Source organism: Nicotiana tabacum, chromosome 7 (genome assembly GCF_000715075.1).
Source record: "Nicotiana tabacum cultivar K326 chromosome 7, ASM71507v2, whole genome shotgun sequence".
Lineage (NCBI taxonomy): Eukaryota > Viridiplantae > Streptophyta > Magnoliopsida > Solanales > Solanaceae > Nicotiana > Nicotiana tabacum.
In genome coordinates this window covers 32,665,634-32,682,153 of record NC_134086.1, presented here as the reverse complement: position 1 = coordinate 32,682,153, position 16,520 = coordinate 32,665,634, and positions in this window count along the sequence as shown.

Here is a 16,520-nt window from a genome sequence, read left to right as displayed (position 1 = left end):
AGGGATTTAATCTCGGCCGTTAGATCAATTAAGATCAACGGCTAGGATCAAGGAACTAATCCAATACGGTGTCGTTTGGTTTAGTGTTTGGATCGGGGTCGATCCGGGTAGCAAGTCGGGTATGGGGTTACGGGTGAGAGTGGAGTGATCTGGACCGTTGATCAAGTGAGATCAACGACCTAGATTGAGAGTGACAAAAACGACATCGTTTGGACGGTCGTATTGGCAGCCTAATTGGACCGGGTAAAAAGGGTATTCGGACTGGGCTGTAAGGGGTTGTTTTGGTTTGGGCCTGGTCTAACTAATTCAAAATTGGCTCAGTCCGACTTCTCTTTATTTCTTCCTTTTCTTCTATTTTCTTTTCAGTTCCTAATCAACAACTAAAACTCCTAATTATAAAATTGACAATTAGCTAAAACATTAACTCTTAATAATAGCTATCACACGAAGTTAAAGGTAAAATCACACAATTCGGACATTAAATGCAAAGTACATATTTTTTTGGTGATTTTTCTATTTTTGTAAAACAAACTTGCTTAATTAAATCCTAAATTATAAAATTAAATCCTAATTTGCAAAATTAAATCCTAAATGCACATGCAACCCATATTTTGTACTTTTCTCATTTAAAGTAGAAACAAACATGCGCAGACAAAATATACAAATAAATCGCAAACAATACAAAACCATTTTGTTTTGAATTTTTGGGAGTAGTTCTCATAGGGCAAAAATCACGTGCTCACATTTAAGACCTCAATACAAATTTTATTGTTACTTAAATTTTAGAGGTAAACAATATGCATACTGATACAGGTACTATAATGATCACCCAAAGGAATATAGTAATCCCAAAGCCACAGATAATACAAAAATATAAATATATATAAGCTTCATAGCAACCATAAATATGTACTTTAAATATTACTAATACACTATGTGGATAGATGATACACTTTATATACAAATTGCACATTACTTATCGACTTGATACAAATTATTTACAATATGAAAAAATATGATACATTTTATATACAAATCTAGAGCATAACTGCTATATTGGATAAATTTTTCACATACTAAAATAAACTAGGCATACAGGTCAGAGTTATATCATTAGAAAATACCTTCAAATCAGATGAGCTACAGTTTTGATCAACGTGAACTTTTCTCCTTTTTGATGGAACATCATCCCCATCCTTTGTAGCCTTCTTTTTAGAATCTTTACCCTTATCCTTCATAACATCCTTTCTCACCATTTTAATCTTTCATTTTGAACTCGTTCAATTTTCAACAACTACACGCTAAACAGTTTGTGGCCTGGTTATTCTATCGCTGGGCATCCTGCTATGTGAACAAGTCCTTCTATCAATAAGGGTGTTTTACATTGCTTCAATAGGGGTATTTTGCAGTGCTTCAACAAATTTGGGGGTTGCATGCCCCAAATCGCACCCAAATTCTGGTGAATCAACAAAATCTTTATCATCATTCCTACTGAAACTAGGGCTATATCTCACTAATTTACCAGCTAATTTCATAGTATTTGCATATGCCCTCAACTCTATATTTTTCTTCAAATCCTTCTTTTCCTTCATTATAGAGTTGACTATGAAAAATAATCCGAAAACCTATTGAAATTTAGATTTACATTGAGAGAAAGAGTAAAAATGGAGAAGATGCGTTTTAGAAGAAACCGATGTTTCGAGAGAACCAAGTAGGATGGGAAAAAAACGTGAGTTAAAAGGTGTGGGTGGGTCAGTATCTTATGGATCATTTATGGGCTATTAGATGTAATATATTTGGGCAGGAGGGATATTTCGGGTCCATGAAAAAATACATGGACTATTAAAATTTTGAGGGACCATAGAGGGTCATTTTCTCATTATTATTTCGGTATGATATTCCAATAAAACCGTTCTACAAGATTAATGGACTAAAAGTTCACATAAGTATTTAAATACTATCAGAAAAAGTTATTTTCTTAAAGAAACTGCACTCCAAAAACAGGTTTGGATCCCTTTGAAAGCATGCTAAAAATGACGACCAGTTTAGGATCCCCTTGTGGGCAGTACACTCATTCAAAAGTTACAACAAATGATTTGGGGCATTTGCATCTATACCCACTTTTTGTGTCATATTTTAACTTGCGTTCGCTTTGCAAAAAAATTGCAAGTGTACCCGCTTTTTCGCATAATTTCAGTACACGGGGCTGAAGTAGCAACGACAATCATGCAAAACTTCAGCATTCTAGTAGCCGTGCCTGAAGTTCAGCTCTAGAGCTGAAGTTTTTATTTTGTAACTGGGGAACTTCAGCCCTAGAGCTGAAGTTTTTGTGTTGTAACTGGGGAACTTCAGCTCTAGAGCTGAAGTTTTTGTGTTGTAACTGGGGAACTTCAGCTCTAGAGCTGAAGTTTTTGTCTTTGTAACTGGTTTTGTTAATTTGCTGTATTTGTCAATTATAATTTTCTAGCTGTATTTTTGTTGTTTTGCCTTAGTTGTAGCTAGTGGCTGTTGGCTGAAGTGCACTAGAATGAGCAAGTTATGTTTTTAAGAAAGCCACAAGATGCTCGATATATGTCCTCTGAGACAAAAGAAGGAATAACGGTGCCCAAACAAACAAAAATAAGTAGAGAGGCGCATGAATATATACTGCACAAAAATCATACCAAGAAATATATATATTTCCAAAGGGCACACAAACAATTGGCCTTACAAAAACGCTTTCCAATAGTGAGCAATCCAAAGCAAACCCTACTGGTAACTTAAACTTTTTCTTAAGACTAATTTGCTGTAAATTTGGAGCAGAAGTACAACTGCCGAACTGTTCAATTAAAAAAAAAATTGACCTTATAACTAAACCAGCGTTGCTTCTGGAGATAAATACCAATTTGTTTTGTAACTTGAAAAAAAAAACAAAGGAGGAGAAGGAGGGCTAAAGTTATTTAAAAAGTGGGTACAAATTAAAAGTTTTTTAAAAAAAATGGGCATAGGTTAAATGTGGGCGACCAAATAGGGTGCCCGTGCAATTTTTACAAATGACTCTATTCATAGGTACATGGACGGATGTAGAAGCCCAAATTTTGGTTTGTTTTTTTTTCTTAAACAATGTATTTGTATTTAAGAAATTTACTTAGTATGTATGTATGTATATATATATATATATAATTTTTTTATTTTTAAAATCAATTATTAAAATTTAAAATCGTCATTCTAAAATATAGAATTTATAAAGTTAGAAATCTTAGTCCGCCTCTAGACAAGCACTAAACAAGTTCACGAAGATATTAAGTAGGAGTCCTCTATCGGCGTTTTCTGTTTTCGGTAATATATAGGTATAATTGCATTCTCTTTCAATTATAAATTAGTTTTATGAACGAAAGTTGGATAATCACAAGTGGATTTCTATGCAGTGGAGAGATTCAACTTTCTCAAGACATTGCTTTAAGGGTTTTCTATGCATAAATTCTGGGTTTTTATACATAAATAAATTGACCTTTTTACGCAATTGGATTGAATAAGGAAGAGGAACACACGCTGGTTAGCTTACAGGGTAATACTAAACTATACCAAAAACATTTACTTTAGTTTTAAAAAAAAAAAGATGGAGACAGCCAGGCAGATCAAGTTATAGAGTCATTTATGTCATAAAATATTTACTTTTATATTTGTGCATAGTTGGTATTTTTTTTTTTTTTTTTTGGTTCAAAAGATAACTTTTTATATTATATTAAGGGGATGATCAGTACACATGTAAACACAAAGCGAGTGACCTATAGGGTTGACCACTTAGGGGATCATTACATAGGGGGTGTTTGGGGTAACTAAAACTACTACTAGTGGTTCTCGCAAAGACGGTCCAACAGGACTTTGCAAACTGAATGATTGTGGTAGGATTTGTGAGGGAACCTTCTAACAAAAAGTTTGCCTTAGTGGTCGTCCTCCAAAGCTGTTTGGATAAAGGATGAAAGGTTTGCAAAAACGGGCCGGCTGTGGTGGTGCATAGTTGGTATTTAATTGCTAGATTTCTTTTCTCTACTTAATTTTTTTATCTTTTCACTTTTATTTTCCATAATGTTTACGGTCATTGTCGTTCTCATGATTGTACTGGTCAAAATCTGACCACTTCGATTAGGGCGGTCACGACCGCATTTTTGCCATCGGGTAAGAAGCCAATAGAGTCAATCCAAACCCCTCTTTTAAGACATTCCACACAACAACAACCAGGAGACCTTACGACCCCAAGCATGCCAAGGTCGGGGCAAGGGTAAGAGGGTTTTTCGACTATATATACAAGTGCAAGTAAGCCCCAAAGGGGGAGGATTCCTCACAAAATAAGGAGATGAACAGAACTCCACCAGAAAGGGGAAGAAAAGAGGGCTTTCCGTATGAAGAAGAAGGAGTGAGCTCAATCCTTGTACCCCGAAATGGGCAAAACAATTGTAATTCTTCTTCCCCCTCTACAGAGAGGGAAAGTTGCGCTCAATTTTGAATAAGATCTTTTGGTGCTCTATTCATCTAATTTGCAATTGCGGTCATTCAATCTTTCGATCCGGTATTAATTAAGTTTGACTACGATTTACCCCTTCATCATTGATTGATTTACTTAAAAAGAGTTAAAAATCTTTTGAGTCAAACAATTTGGCGCTGTCTGTGGGGATTTTCTAGTGAAAACTCCTAGTTCTTCCTGGATCGGAGCTAAGAAACACGAGAAGAGAGCTCAACTCACACCAGATTTGGAGGCAGCGCGCTGAGGGAAAAGAAATCAAACATATTCACGAGGTCGGGAACTCCCCGCTCTATCGGCTTCGAATATCTCGGACAAGGCGAAAGGTGCTGCAATCCAGTTTCTCCCCTTCTCTCAAAGCCGCCGGGCAGAGGCAAGGAACATCTCATCCTCATCCCCCATACTCCGTCAAACTGGGTATACGAAACCCATGGGAGCCAACGAACGCAGGGGTACCTAGACTGAGGAACAAGAAATCATTTCGGCACAGCAGAAACCCTCTTGGTCGATGGCGTCTTCAAAAAAAATGGCCAATCGAATGAGAAACTGCAGCACGCGTGCAACGCAAGCCTGTGCAAAATATTGACACCTCGTGTCCGTGGAGTTGAACCAACTGATGCGAGCAATGCTGACCAAGCTGGGACTTCTGCGAAAAGTATTCGCCACCAAAGTAAAAGCCGGATTCGACCTCGTTCGAATCACGACAGGTTGTTATTTCGATAAGTTCGGAATAACACCCTTAAGGCTAAGGGCCTTCTCCATCAAAGTAAAATCCGGATTTGACCTCGTTCGAATCTTGACGGGTTGTTATTTCGACAAGTTAGGAATAACACCCTTAAGGCTAAGGACCTTCACCATCAAAGTAAAAGCAGGATTCGACCTCGTTCGAATCACGATGGTTTTTATTTCGATAAGTTCAAAATAATACCCTTAAGGCTAAGAGCCTTCGCCATCAAAGTAAAAGTAGGATTCGACCTCGTTCAAATCACGAAGGGTTGTTATTTTGACAAGTTCGGAATAACACCCTTAAGGGTAATGGCCTTCGCCATCAAAGAAAAAGCAGGATTCAACCTCGTTCGAATCACGACGGGTTGTTATTTTGATAAGTTTAGAACAATACCCTTAAGTCTAAGGGCCTTCGCCATCAAAGTAAAAGCAGGATTCGACCTCGTTCGAATCACGATGGGTTGTTATTTCGATAAGTTCGAAATAACACCTTTAAGGCTTAGGGCCTTAGCCATCAAAGTAAAAGCAGGATTCGACCTCGTTCAAATCTCGACGGGTTGTTATTTTGATAAGTTCGGAATAACACCTTTAAGGCTAAGGGCCTTCGCCATCAAAGTAAAAGCCGGATTCGACCTCGTTCGAATCACGACGGGTTGTTATTTCGATAAGTTCAGAATAACACCGTTAAGGCTAAGAGGCTTCACTTTCAAAGTAAAAACAGGATTCGACCTCGTTCGAATCACGAGGGGTTGTTATTTCGACAAGTTTGGAATAACACCCTTAAGGCTAAGGGCCTTCGCCATCAAAGTAAAAGCAGGATTCGACCTCGTTCGAATCACGACGGGTTGTTATTTTGATAAGTTCGGAATAACACCCTTAAGGCTAAGGGCCTTCGCCTTCAAAGTAAAAGCAGTATTCGACCTCATTCGAATCACGATGGGTTGTTATTTTGACAAGTTCGGAATAACACCCTTAAGGATAAGGGCCTTCGCCATCAAAGTAAAAGCCGGATTCGACCTCGTTCGAATCACGACGGGTTGTTATTTAGATAACTTCGGAATAACACTCTTAAGGCTAAGGGCCTTCGCCTTCAAAGTAAAACCAGGATTCGACCTCGTTCGAATAATGACGGGTTGTTATTTCGACAAGTTCGGAATAATAGCCTTAAGGATAAGGGCCTTCGCCATCAAAGTAAAAGTAGTATTCGACCTCATCGAATCACGACGGGTTGTTATTTCGATAAGTTCGAAATAAAACCCTTAAGGCTAAGGGCCTTAGCCATCAAAGTTAAAGCCGGATTCGTCCTTGTTCGAATCACGACGAGTTGTTATTTCGACAAGTTTGGAATAACACCTTTAAGGCTAAGGGCTTTCACCATCAAAGTAAAAGAAGGATTCGACCTCGTTCGAATCACGAAGGTTTTTATTTTGATAAGCTCGAAATGATACCCTAAGGCTAAGAGCCTTCGCCTTCAAAGTAAAAGTAGGATTCGACCTCGTTCGAATCACGAAGGGTTGTTATTTCGACAAGTTTGGAATAACACCCTTAAGGCTAAGGGCCTTCGCCATCAAAGTAAAAGCAGGATTCGACCTCGTTCGAATCACGAGTGGTTGTTATTTCGATATGTTCAGAATAATACCCTTAAGTCTAAGGGCCTTCGCCATCAAAGTAAAAGCAGGATTCGACCTCGTTCGAATCACGATGGGTTGTTATTTCGATAAGTTTGAAATAACACCCTTAAGGCTAAGGGCCTTAGGCATCAAAAAAAGCAGGATTCGACCTCGCTCGAATCACGACGGGTTGTTATTTTGATAAGTTCGAAATAACACCCTTAAGGCTAAGGGACTTCGCCATCTAAAGTAAAAGCCGGATTCGACCGCGTTCGAATCACGATGAGTTGTTATTTCGATAAGTTCGGAATAACTCCCTTAAGGCTAAGGGCCTTCGCCATCAAAGTAAAAGCCAGATTCGACCTCGTTCGAATCACGACGGGTTGTTATTTCAATAAGTTCAGAATAACACCCTTAAGGCTAAGAGGCTTCACTTTCAAAGTAAAAACATGATTCGACCTCGTTCGAATCATGAGAGGTTGTTATTTCGACAAGTTTGGAATAATACCCTTAAGGCTAAGGGCGTTCGCCTTCAAAGTAAAAGCAGGATTCGACCTCGTTCGAATCACGATGAGTTGTTATTTTGACAATTTCGGAATAACACCCTTAAGTATAAGGGCCTTCTCCATCAAAGTAAAAGCCGGATTCGACCTTGTTCAAATCACGACAGGTTGTTATTTAGATAAGTTCGGAATAACACACTTAAGGCTAAGGGCCTTCGCCTTCAAAGTAAAAGTAGGATTCGACCTCGTTCGAATCATAACGGGTTGTTATTTCGACAAGTTCGGTATAACAACCTTAAGGCTAAGGGCCTTCGCCATCAAAGTAAAAGCAGGATTTAACCTCATCGAATCACGACGGGTTATTATTTCGATAAGTTCGAAATAAAACCCGTAGGGCTAAGGGCCTTAGCCATCAAAGTAAAAGCTGGATTCGACCTTGTTCGAATCACGACGGGTTGTTATTTCGACAAGTTCGGAATAACACCCTTAAGGCTAAGGGCCTTCGCCATCAAAGTAAAAGTAGGATTCGACCTCATTCAAATCACGACGGGTTGTTATTTCGATAAGTTCGAAATAACACCCTTAAGGCTAAAGGCCTTCGCCATCAAAGTAAAAGCAGGATTCGACCTCGTTCGAATCACAACAGGTTTTTATTTTGACAAGTTCGGATTAACACCATTAAGGCCAAGGGCCTTCGCCATCAAAGTAAAAGCAGGATTCGAACTCGCTCGAATCATGGCGGGTTATTATTTCGCTAAGTTTGAAATAACAACCTTAAGGCCAAGGGCCTTTGTCGTCAGAAGAGAAAAGACCAGGACTCGTGAAACGAGGTCCCGTATCACGCCAAGGCCGCATAATTATAAAAAAAATTGAGATACAGGGCAAATGACGAAGAACTCTTTATTATAGAAAGGTCATGAGTGTGGACAATTGCCGCTTACAACAAGCCCAGGCCAACAAATAAAAAAAACAACAACAACGGAGCGAACAGTTACCAGCCTACCAGCGAAATGAAAATGAAAACAAAGTACAAATATTTTTCACTTGGCATCACCACCGCCGTCATCATCACCGTCCCCACGAGGGTCATCATCATCACCATCCGTGCCCCGATTAGCTTCGGACGTCGTCGCATCATACCCGCAGTTGATGCGAGCCTCACAAGCTTTCGCTTGCACTTCCTCATATGCAGCCTCGGTCACGGTGCCCGTTTCCAACAAACTCTTATAAATGTCACGCTGAGCTTCGGCATAGACCCAGAGCTCATGGGTCTGGCGGGGAACAACAGCGTGAGACGATTCAGCTTGAGCCTTCAGTTGCTCATTCTCCACCTCTAGGGCCGCGACTCGATCTGCCAGTACCAAAGCTTCCCGATCAATCATAACAATCCGCTCCTCGAGCCTCACCTCCATAAGGGTTGTTGTCACCCTCTCCTATTCTAGCTCAGACTGGAGCACACGAATGGTTTTTTCTAAAACCACCGCCCTCGCCAAGGCCTCAGACCAGGCTCCCTCAATATGCTCCAGGCCAGCGACCTTATTCTCCAACGCGATCAACTATCCTCTCCATTCTGTGCTCAACGTCTCGACCCGAACCAAGTTTTGGTCCATCCCCAACTGCATGACCTCAGCTTGCCCTGCAAATACTCACATTTTGCGGCGATACCCTTGCCCAATTCGAGCTCCTCGTCCTTGAGGAGGAGTTGCTCCTTGAGCTTGCTCTTACTACGGATCGTCTGCAGCAGCTCTTGATCCCTCCTCTCTAATTCCTCGCCCAGAGCCCGGTTACGAGGGTCCGTCCTCAACCATTCGTGCAATTCACGACACCTGTTGTGGTAGCGATGGTATTTTTCCAATATCTGCAAGAAGATCCTCAACCAGGTGTTGGCCCTACGGATGCTTTCCACCTCTACCGTATATTTCTAAAAAAAAGAAAAGCGATTAAACTAATGCTTTCAAATAGGGAAAGTCTAAAACAAGAGCCAAAAATATATCATACCCTCAAGCCCATAACGGCCACCTCATCCCTCAATTCGGCATCATGGATACTTCGCAGAGACTCGTTCTTCGCTTCTGAGCACAACAGGCTAAATTGCGGCACCAAGTTATTCCCCCGCGCCAAAAGATTCACGTCAGAAGGAATTCTGAGAACTCGAGCTGAACCCCCGGCGTGAACCACCGAATGAGTAAGGCCCTCCTTGAACATTCTGACGTCGTCAGGATCCAGGTCTGACTCGGATTCATACTCGTCAATCACTACGCCTTTCCCCCTTTCTGCTACGGAAGGAGGAGTGCGACCCGCCGCAGATAAAGAGGGCACGTCCGAAGTCACTATAGCGGCACCGGAGGTCTGGTTCTCTGCTTCAGCAGGGCGCTGATCATTAGTAACATCAGGAACTTCTGGCTGAGCCGTTACAACGATCGGAGTTTCCAGGTGCCGACTACCGGCGTTTGCTTCAACGACTCGCTCCGCCTCTACGGAAGATGCCGCAGCAACACCTTCCCCCTGAGCCCGTTGGGGGAGACTCGTCTAGGTTAATCACTGTTGGAGGCGCCACCTCGAACTCTACCTTCCGTCTCTTCGATGGCCCTTCCTCTTCCCCAGTTGAAGGTGATTCATTCGTAGGACGAACCTCGTCCTGAGAGGCAGTCCTAGCTGGGGCAACCAAGGCCGCAGATTCGACCGAAGCTGCCCTCGACGAAGGACAAGTAGCAGGTACCGCAACAAGACGAGTGGACGCAGCCGGCTGGCAAAAGGCCAATTGAGGAGCCCTGACTCTTCGCACTCTCCCTAACAGCGACAAACGAGGTATAAGAGATGAGACGAAAAACGAAAAGAACAATAAATAAGGACGCTATCTCACCTGTAGGGGGCCTAAGTCCAAACCTTTCGTGAAAGGTCAACCAAGTGCGAACCCCCACTGTATGGGGAAGAACGGCCTCCACCCATTCGCGAATCCTTTCAAGAAGCGGCGGAGGAAACATCTCGGCAACAGAATAACAAGACAATTTAGTACCCACAACGTAAAAAAAAAGAGAGAAAAAGAGAAATCAAACATTCTATTAAATAGCAACGTAGACTTACGGGCAAAATTCCATCTCTCGGGGAACCCAGTCGGGTCCGCCACAATGTACTCGGTTCACACGTAGAAAAAATTCTCGTAAAAGCGACGATTGATTCTATCATCCATCTTCACCACTAGACCCTTCGATCCCCGAGGACGTGCATGAATTATCGTGTCTCGAATCAATTCGGGAGCAAAAAGGCTAAGCACATGGCCCAGAGTAACCTCACGACCGGCAAGCTCCGCGTATTTGAGTAGCATGAGAAACAACTTGTATAAATAAGGAGAGAGTTGAGCAGGACACACCTCGTAGTAGCGGCAGAAATCCACCACTAACATAGGAAGCAGGAGCGTGTACCATACAATGAAGGGGTAGGCGTAGAACATACCAAAATCGGGGCGGTCGTATTGAACTCGGTCGTTCCTCCCCTTCGGCCGTATCTCGACAAAGCTGGGGATTCCCCATCGCTCCCTCAAATCCACGATCTCCCTCTCTCTTATAACAAGAGCAATGTTCTCCGGTTCCGTACCACCGCCGATACTGAAGTCAATCGCCTCCCTCCCGGGGCGGGTTATGATCTTATCTACCGAAGGAGTCTCCTCATCCTCCACCATACCCGATTCCCCGATAGCCTGAACAGGGTCCTCAGTTGCCGGAGGGGCGACAGGAAGATTGTCACGGGAAGAAGCACTGGCCATTTTTAGCCAAAAGGAAAAAACTTTCCGAAAAAAGTGAAAAAACTAAAGATTGCAATAAACAAGAAAGTAAGCAAGAACTCGAGATATCAGAAAAGGAGATATTAGGGGAATTTCATTAAAATGAACACTGAAGTGTGAGAAGCAAATAACAAGGTTTCCTATTTATAAGAGACATAAATCTCCCAAGCTCGTAACCCAAGAGTCGCCATTTGAACCTGATGGAACACGAAACGTTTCAGTTCCTCGGAAACGTGTGTCATATTGATGGCACGCATGAAACGCCGTTTCGTTTACCTACCGGCATTTCAATTCTGATACCATCGTGACGATACGCGAATACCAAAAAAACATTCTCACAACCACTCAAACTCAGACGCCGTCATTTCGATAAGTTCAAAATAATCTCTAAGGCCAAGGGCCTTCGCCATCAACCGAAATAGAAAAATTCGACCTCGCTCGAACTTAGACGCCGTCATTTTGTTAAGTTCGAAATAATCTCTAAGGCCAAGGGCCTTCGCCATCAACAGAAATAGAAAAGTTCGACCTCGCTCGAACTCAGACGCTGTCATTTCGATAAGTTTGAAATAATCTCTAAGGCCAAGGGCCTTCGCCATCAACAGAAATAGAAAAGTTCGGCCTCGCTCGAACTCAATCGGCGTTATTTCTATACGTTCGCAGTACACGACTAAAGAACAGAACGAGGGGTCAGATTCCTCTCGACTACGTCGCATATGTGATCCGTCCGTCGGACCCGATGAGGTATGACCCCGACGAACAGAGGAACTAACTGTATTGGTCAAAATATGACCACTTCGATTAGGGCGGTCACGACCGCATTTTTGCCACTGGGTAAGAAGCCAATAGAGTCAATCCAATCCCTCTTTTAAGACATTCCACACAACAACAACCAAGAGACCTTACGACCCCAAGCACGCCAAGGTCGTGGCAAGGGTAATAGGGTTTTTTGACTATATATACAAGTGCAAGTAAACCCCAAAGGGGGAGGATTCCTCACAAAATAAGGAGATGAACAGAACTCCACCAGAAAGGGGAAGAAAAGAGGGCTTTCCGTATGAAGAAGAAGAAGGAGTGAGCTCAATCCCCGTACCTTAAAAAGGGCAAAACAATTGTAATTCTTCTTCCCCCTCTGCGGAGAGGGAAGGCTGCGCTCAATTTTGAATAAGATCTTTTGGTGCTCTACTCATCTAATTTGCAATTACGGTCATTCAATCTTTCGATCCGGTATTAATTAAGTTTGACTACGATTTATCCCTTCATCTTTGATTGATTTGCTTAAAAAGAGTTAAAAATCTTTTGAGTCAAACAATGATCAGATTATAACTCTCTACAATACTAAAGTTGTAACTAACATATGTAATATTTTTTATCATTAAAGTTTTCTTTTCCTAATTTCTTTTTATTCGGAGATGAGAGTAGCCGGTCGATTGGGGAAGTGATAGGCAATTGAGAAAAGGTTTTTCTTCTAAGATGCCATGTATTCAATTTTATATCCTAATTTTGTTAATTTTTAAATAATAAGACCAAAAACGTAAATTAAATAATGAACTATGTCTTAATTAAGTAACTACCAAGAAAGTAATTTCAATGAAGATCTCTTTTCATATTTATTTTTGACTAAAATATAATGAAGATCTTATTCTCAAAATCTCATTTTATCTCCTCTTATAAAATGTAGCAAAGGAAGGCACAACTACAAACAATTTCGAAAGAATGGAACCCAAATATCACATTGTTCTCCTTCTCTCCTTTCTCTTTATTTTCTACAAAACATCCTCCGCTGATAGTGTAACAATTCACATTAGAAATGTTTTTCCAAAAAATTCACCAGCTCTTGTACTCAGTTGCGACACTGGCACAATAACAGTACAAGCGAATGTGACAATTGTATCAGAAACAGTATATGACTTTCCAGTTAATATGGAAAATACATGTTTTTGCAAACTATTATGGGGTAGATTTATTTCCCATTTTAATGCGTTTGAACCAGCAAGAGACCCTCCAACTACTGATGAAATTTTTTGGCTGCCTAAAAATGACGGCCTCTTCTATTCATATGATAATATCAATTTTAACGCAGGTGGTAAGTGGGTAAACAATGGAAATTAATTTGTTCTATGTGTTTTTGTTTTTTAAAATGTATTGTCCTAAGGGTAAGAAATGTGGAAGCAATAAGATGGGAATTAAGCGAGCCTTTTTGTATTGCATTTAATTTTAATTGGTTGCTGAAGGGTTATTCCTGTTTAACTTGTTACTTCTTTTCCTACAATTTTCAAGTAACCTTTTTAACAGATTGTTACTCAACTGATGATATAAGCTCTGCCTCAGATGTTTTATTTCTAGATGATGTACAAAGTTAAAAGAAAAATTTATATGGTGTAATTAATTTATACACTATATTTATGTGTTGATATAGTGAAATTGAACGAACGCATATAATCTAACGTGGTTGTATCCAATGTGAGTGTATCCGTTGATACATCGAAATTGAGCGAATGAATACAACCTATCGTGACTGTATCCAACACGACTATATTCGTTGATACATCAAAATTGCGAATGCATACAACCTATCGTGATTGTATCTAGCGCGTAATACAACAAAATTGATACATTAGCTACGAACTGTAATTAGGCAAATTATAGTTACATATATTAGTTAGGCTCTAAAATATGGTGTTCCATAAAAATTCCTTATTTTAAAAAGGTGAAATGAAAAAAGTGGCCCCTTTTTATTAGCTAGTTACCAAGAGGGAGAAGGTCTTGCGGCAAGCATACCAAAAATTTAATTATTTGACTTGATCGAGCAATCTATGATCAATAGTTGTCGCCTAACTAAATAACCTACCTTCTAGATAAAGGAAAGAAGGTGCCAAAGGGATCATTACACAAATAGCCAATTGGATTTACTGTTTAATTTTTTAGCCGATATGTCATGATCCAAAATTTCATCACATGCGTCATGATTGCACTTAATCTCTAAGACTAGGTAAGCCGATCTTAAATTACAGTTCAAGCCATTTTTTTATATTACAAGAACTAGAACTAGAAATAGGTGTCAAACTAAACAACGGAAATAATTGTACAACCTCCCAAGACTGGTAGTACTGGGTCACGAACTCTAACTGAATACATGAAATGATCTCAGGATCGAATACTCAATACCGTTTGAACAAAATCAACAGTAAAATAAAACGGAAAGACTCCAAGGTACTGCGACGACCAAACAACTCTACCTTGAATCCTTGCGATCACACTCTAATTTTGTCCGAGTCTGATATTTTCAATACTGGCTCTGCACAAAAATGTGCAGAAGTGTAGTATGAGTACACCACAGTCGGTACCCAGTAAGTATCAAAACTAACCTCGGTGGAGTAGTGACGAGGTACAGTCAAGACACTCACTAGTCTAATACCTGTGCAATATAGCATACAAAATAATAGAACACAAATATTAATAACAACAACAATAATCAACCAGTGATATAAGAAGCAGGAAAACGAGAACACCATCAGTATTGCTCAACAAATAATGAATACAAGTACAACCAATTAATCAAGTCTTTCAAATATAAATCTTCCGCCTATAAAATCTTTCAAATAATAATCTTTCGGATATAATATTTTCCAATAAATATATTTCGAATATACTTCCTTCAAATAAATATCTTTCAAATTTAATTCTTTCAAATAAACATCTTTGGAGTATAATTCTGTCAAGTAAATCTCTTTCTAATATAATTTTTTCAAATAAATATCTTTCTAATATAATTTCCTCAAATAAATATCTTTCGAATATAATTCTTTTAAATAAATTTCAACTTTTGATCCCTCATTTAATAACCATAAAAATTACGGGTCTCAGCCCACTTTCATATTTTCACGGCACCTCGTGTCAAAAAATAATCTGCCTGCCAACAGCCACAGGCTCACAATCTCAACATGTATCAGATTATTATCAACTTTACTGAATTAACAAAACAAGTTGCACAATATATAAAACAAATCACAAGGAAATTACAACATCGCATAAAAATCACCAGCACAGTGTCCCCACATCATCGCATAACAATTACCAATACAATAACCCCACATCATCACATATCATCCCTGACAATAGCTACCTTTATCTCTCCTATAGCCACTCTTATCGCTCATATAGCCACCCTTATCGCTCCGTATAATAGCCACCCTTATCACTCCGCCCAGATAATATCCCAACACACATAACCAAAGTGAAATGTCACCCTTGTACCCATGTAATATCAACAACAAAATGTCACCCTTATGTCCTCATAATATTAACTCAAATTATACAATAATTTATACGGAATATTATCACAACAACACAATACAATGATTCATATTACAAATTGCCGATAGGCCACAACCAATTCCAAAGATACAACAAAATCAATTAATTTTACAACGAAAAGCCCAAGGCTCCACACAACGTATAAAACCTCAGAACAACAATAAGGATGGAAAAATAATTCATCATAGGACAACACCTTCTTTAATCCAAAATTTTCGATAATTATATTAATGCCTCTTTTTAACTTAATTAATCAATTATTTGCGGATGGAAAATACATAATAAAATTATTTCTAGGAAATATCAAATCAACAAATACATGAAATTCACATGAGAATCAAAGTGTCAATCATACCAAATTATCATATAAATACAATCTCGACAAACAAAGAATGAAGCATGACAATTAAGGATTTACTAAGTGTCACCCATTTCCAATTAAATACATATGGGTGTCTACGAATTTTAACTGATATAATTTGCACATATAAACCAAGTACGTACTCGTCACCTCAAATACATGGTTTCCAATCACACAATTTCCACATAAGTCTCTATGCCTAAGGGGAAATTCCCCCACACAAGGTTAGGCAAGACACTTACCTCAACGGAGTTAGGCCGATATCGCAAAATAGCGTTCTTGTAAGGACCCAATTGATCGTTTTTCTTTTTAGAACCTTGTTCCCCTAAATAAAACTTTTCGTACTTGCTTTAATTAATTTATGACTTGCGGGGATGGTTGGTTCAGGATTTTGAAGAGTTTGGGTTGAAATCAGAACACTTGGTTCCTTAAGGTTGGATTAAAAGGCCAAGTTTGACTTTAGTCAATATTTTGAGTAAACGACCTCAGAATCAGGATTTGATGCTTCAAATAGGTTTGTATAATAATTTCGGACATGGGCGTATGTCCGGATCGGATTTTGGATGACCTGGGAGCGTTTTAGCGCATTATAGTGAAAGTTGGTTCTATGAGATTTTAGAAGTTCTTTGAATTTGGTTTGGAGCGGGTTTTTGGTGATATCGAGGACCGAACAGAATTCCAAGACCGAAAATAGTTCCGTAATATCATTTAAGACTTGCACGCA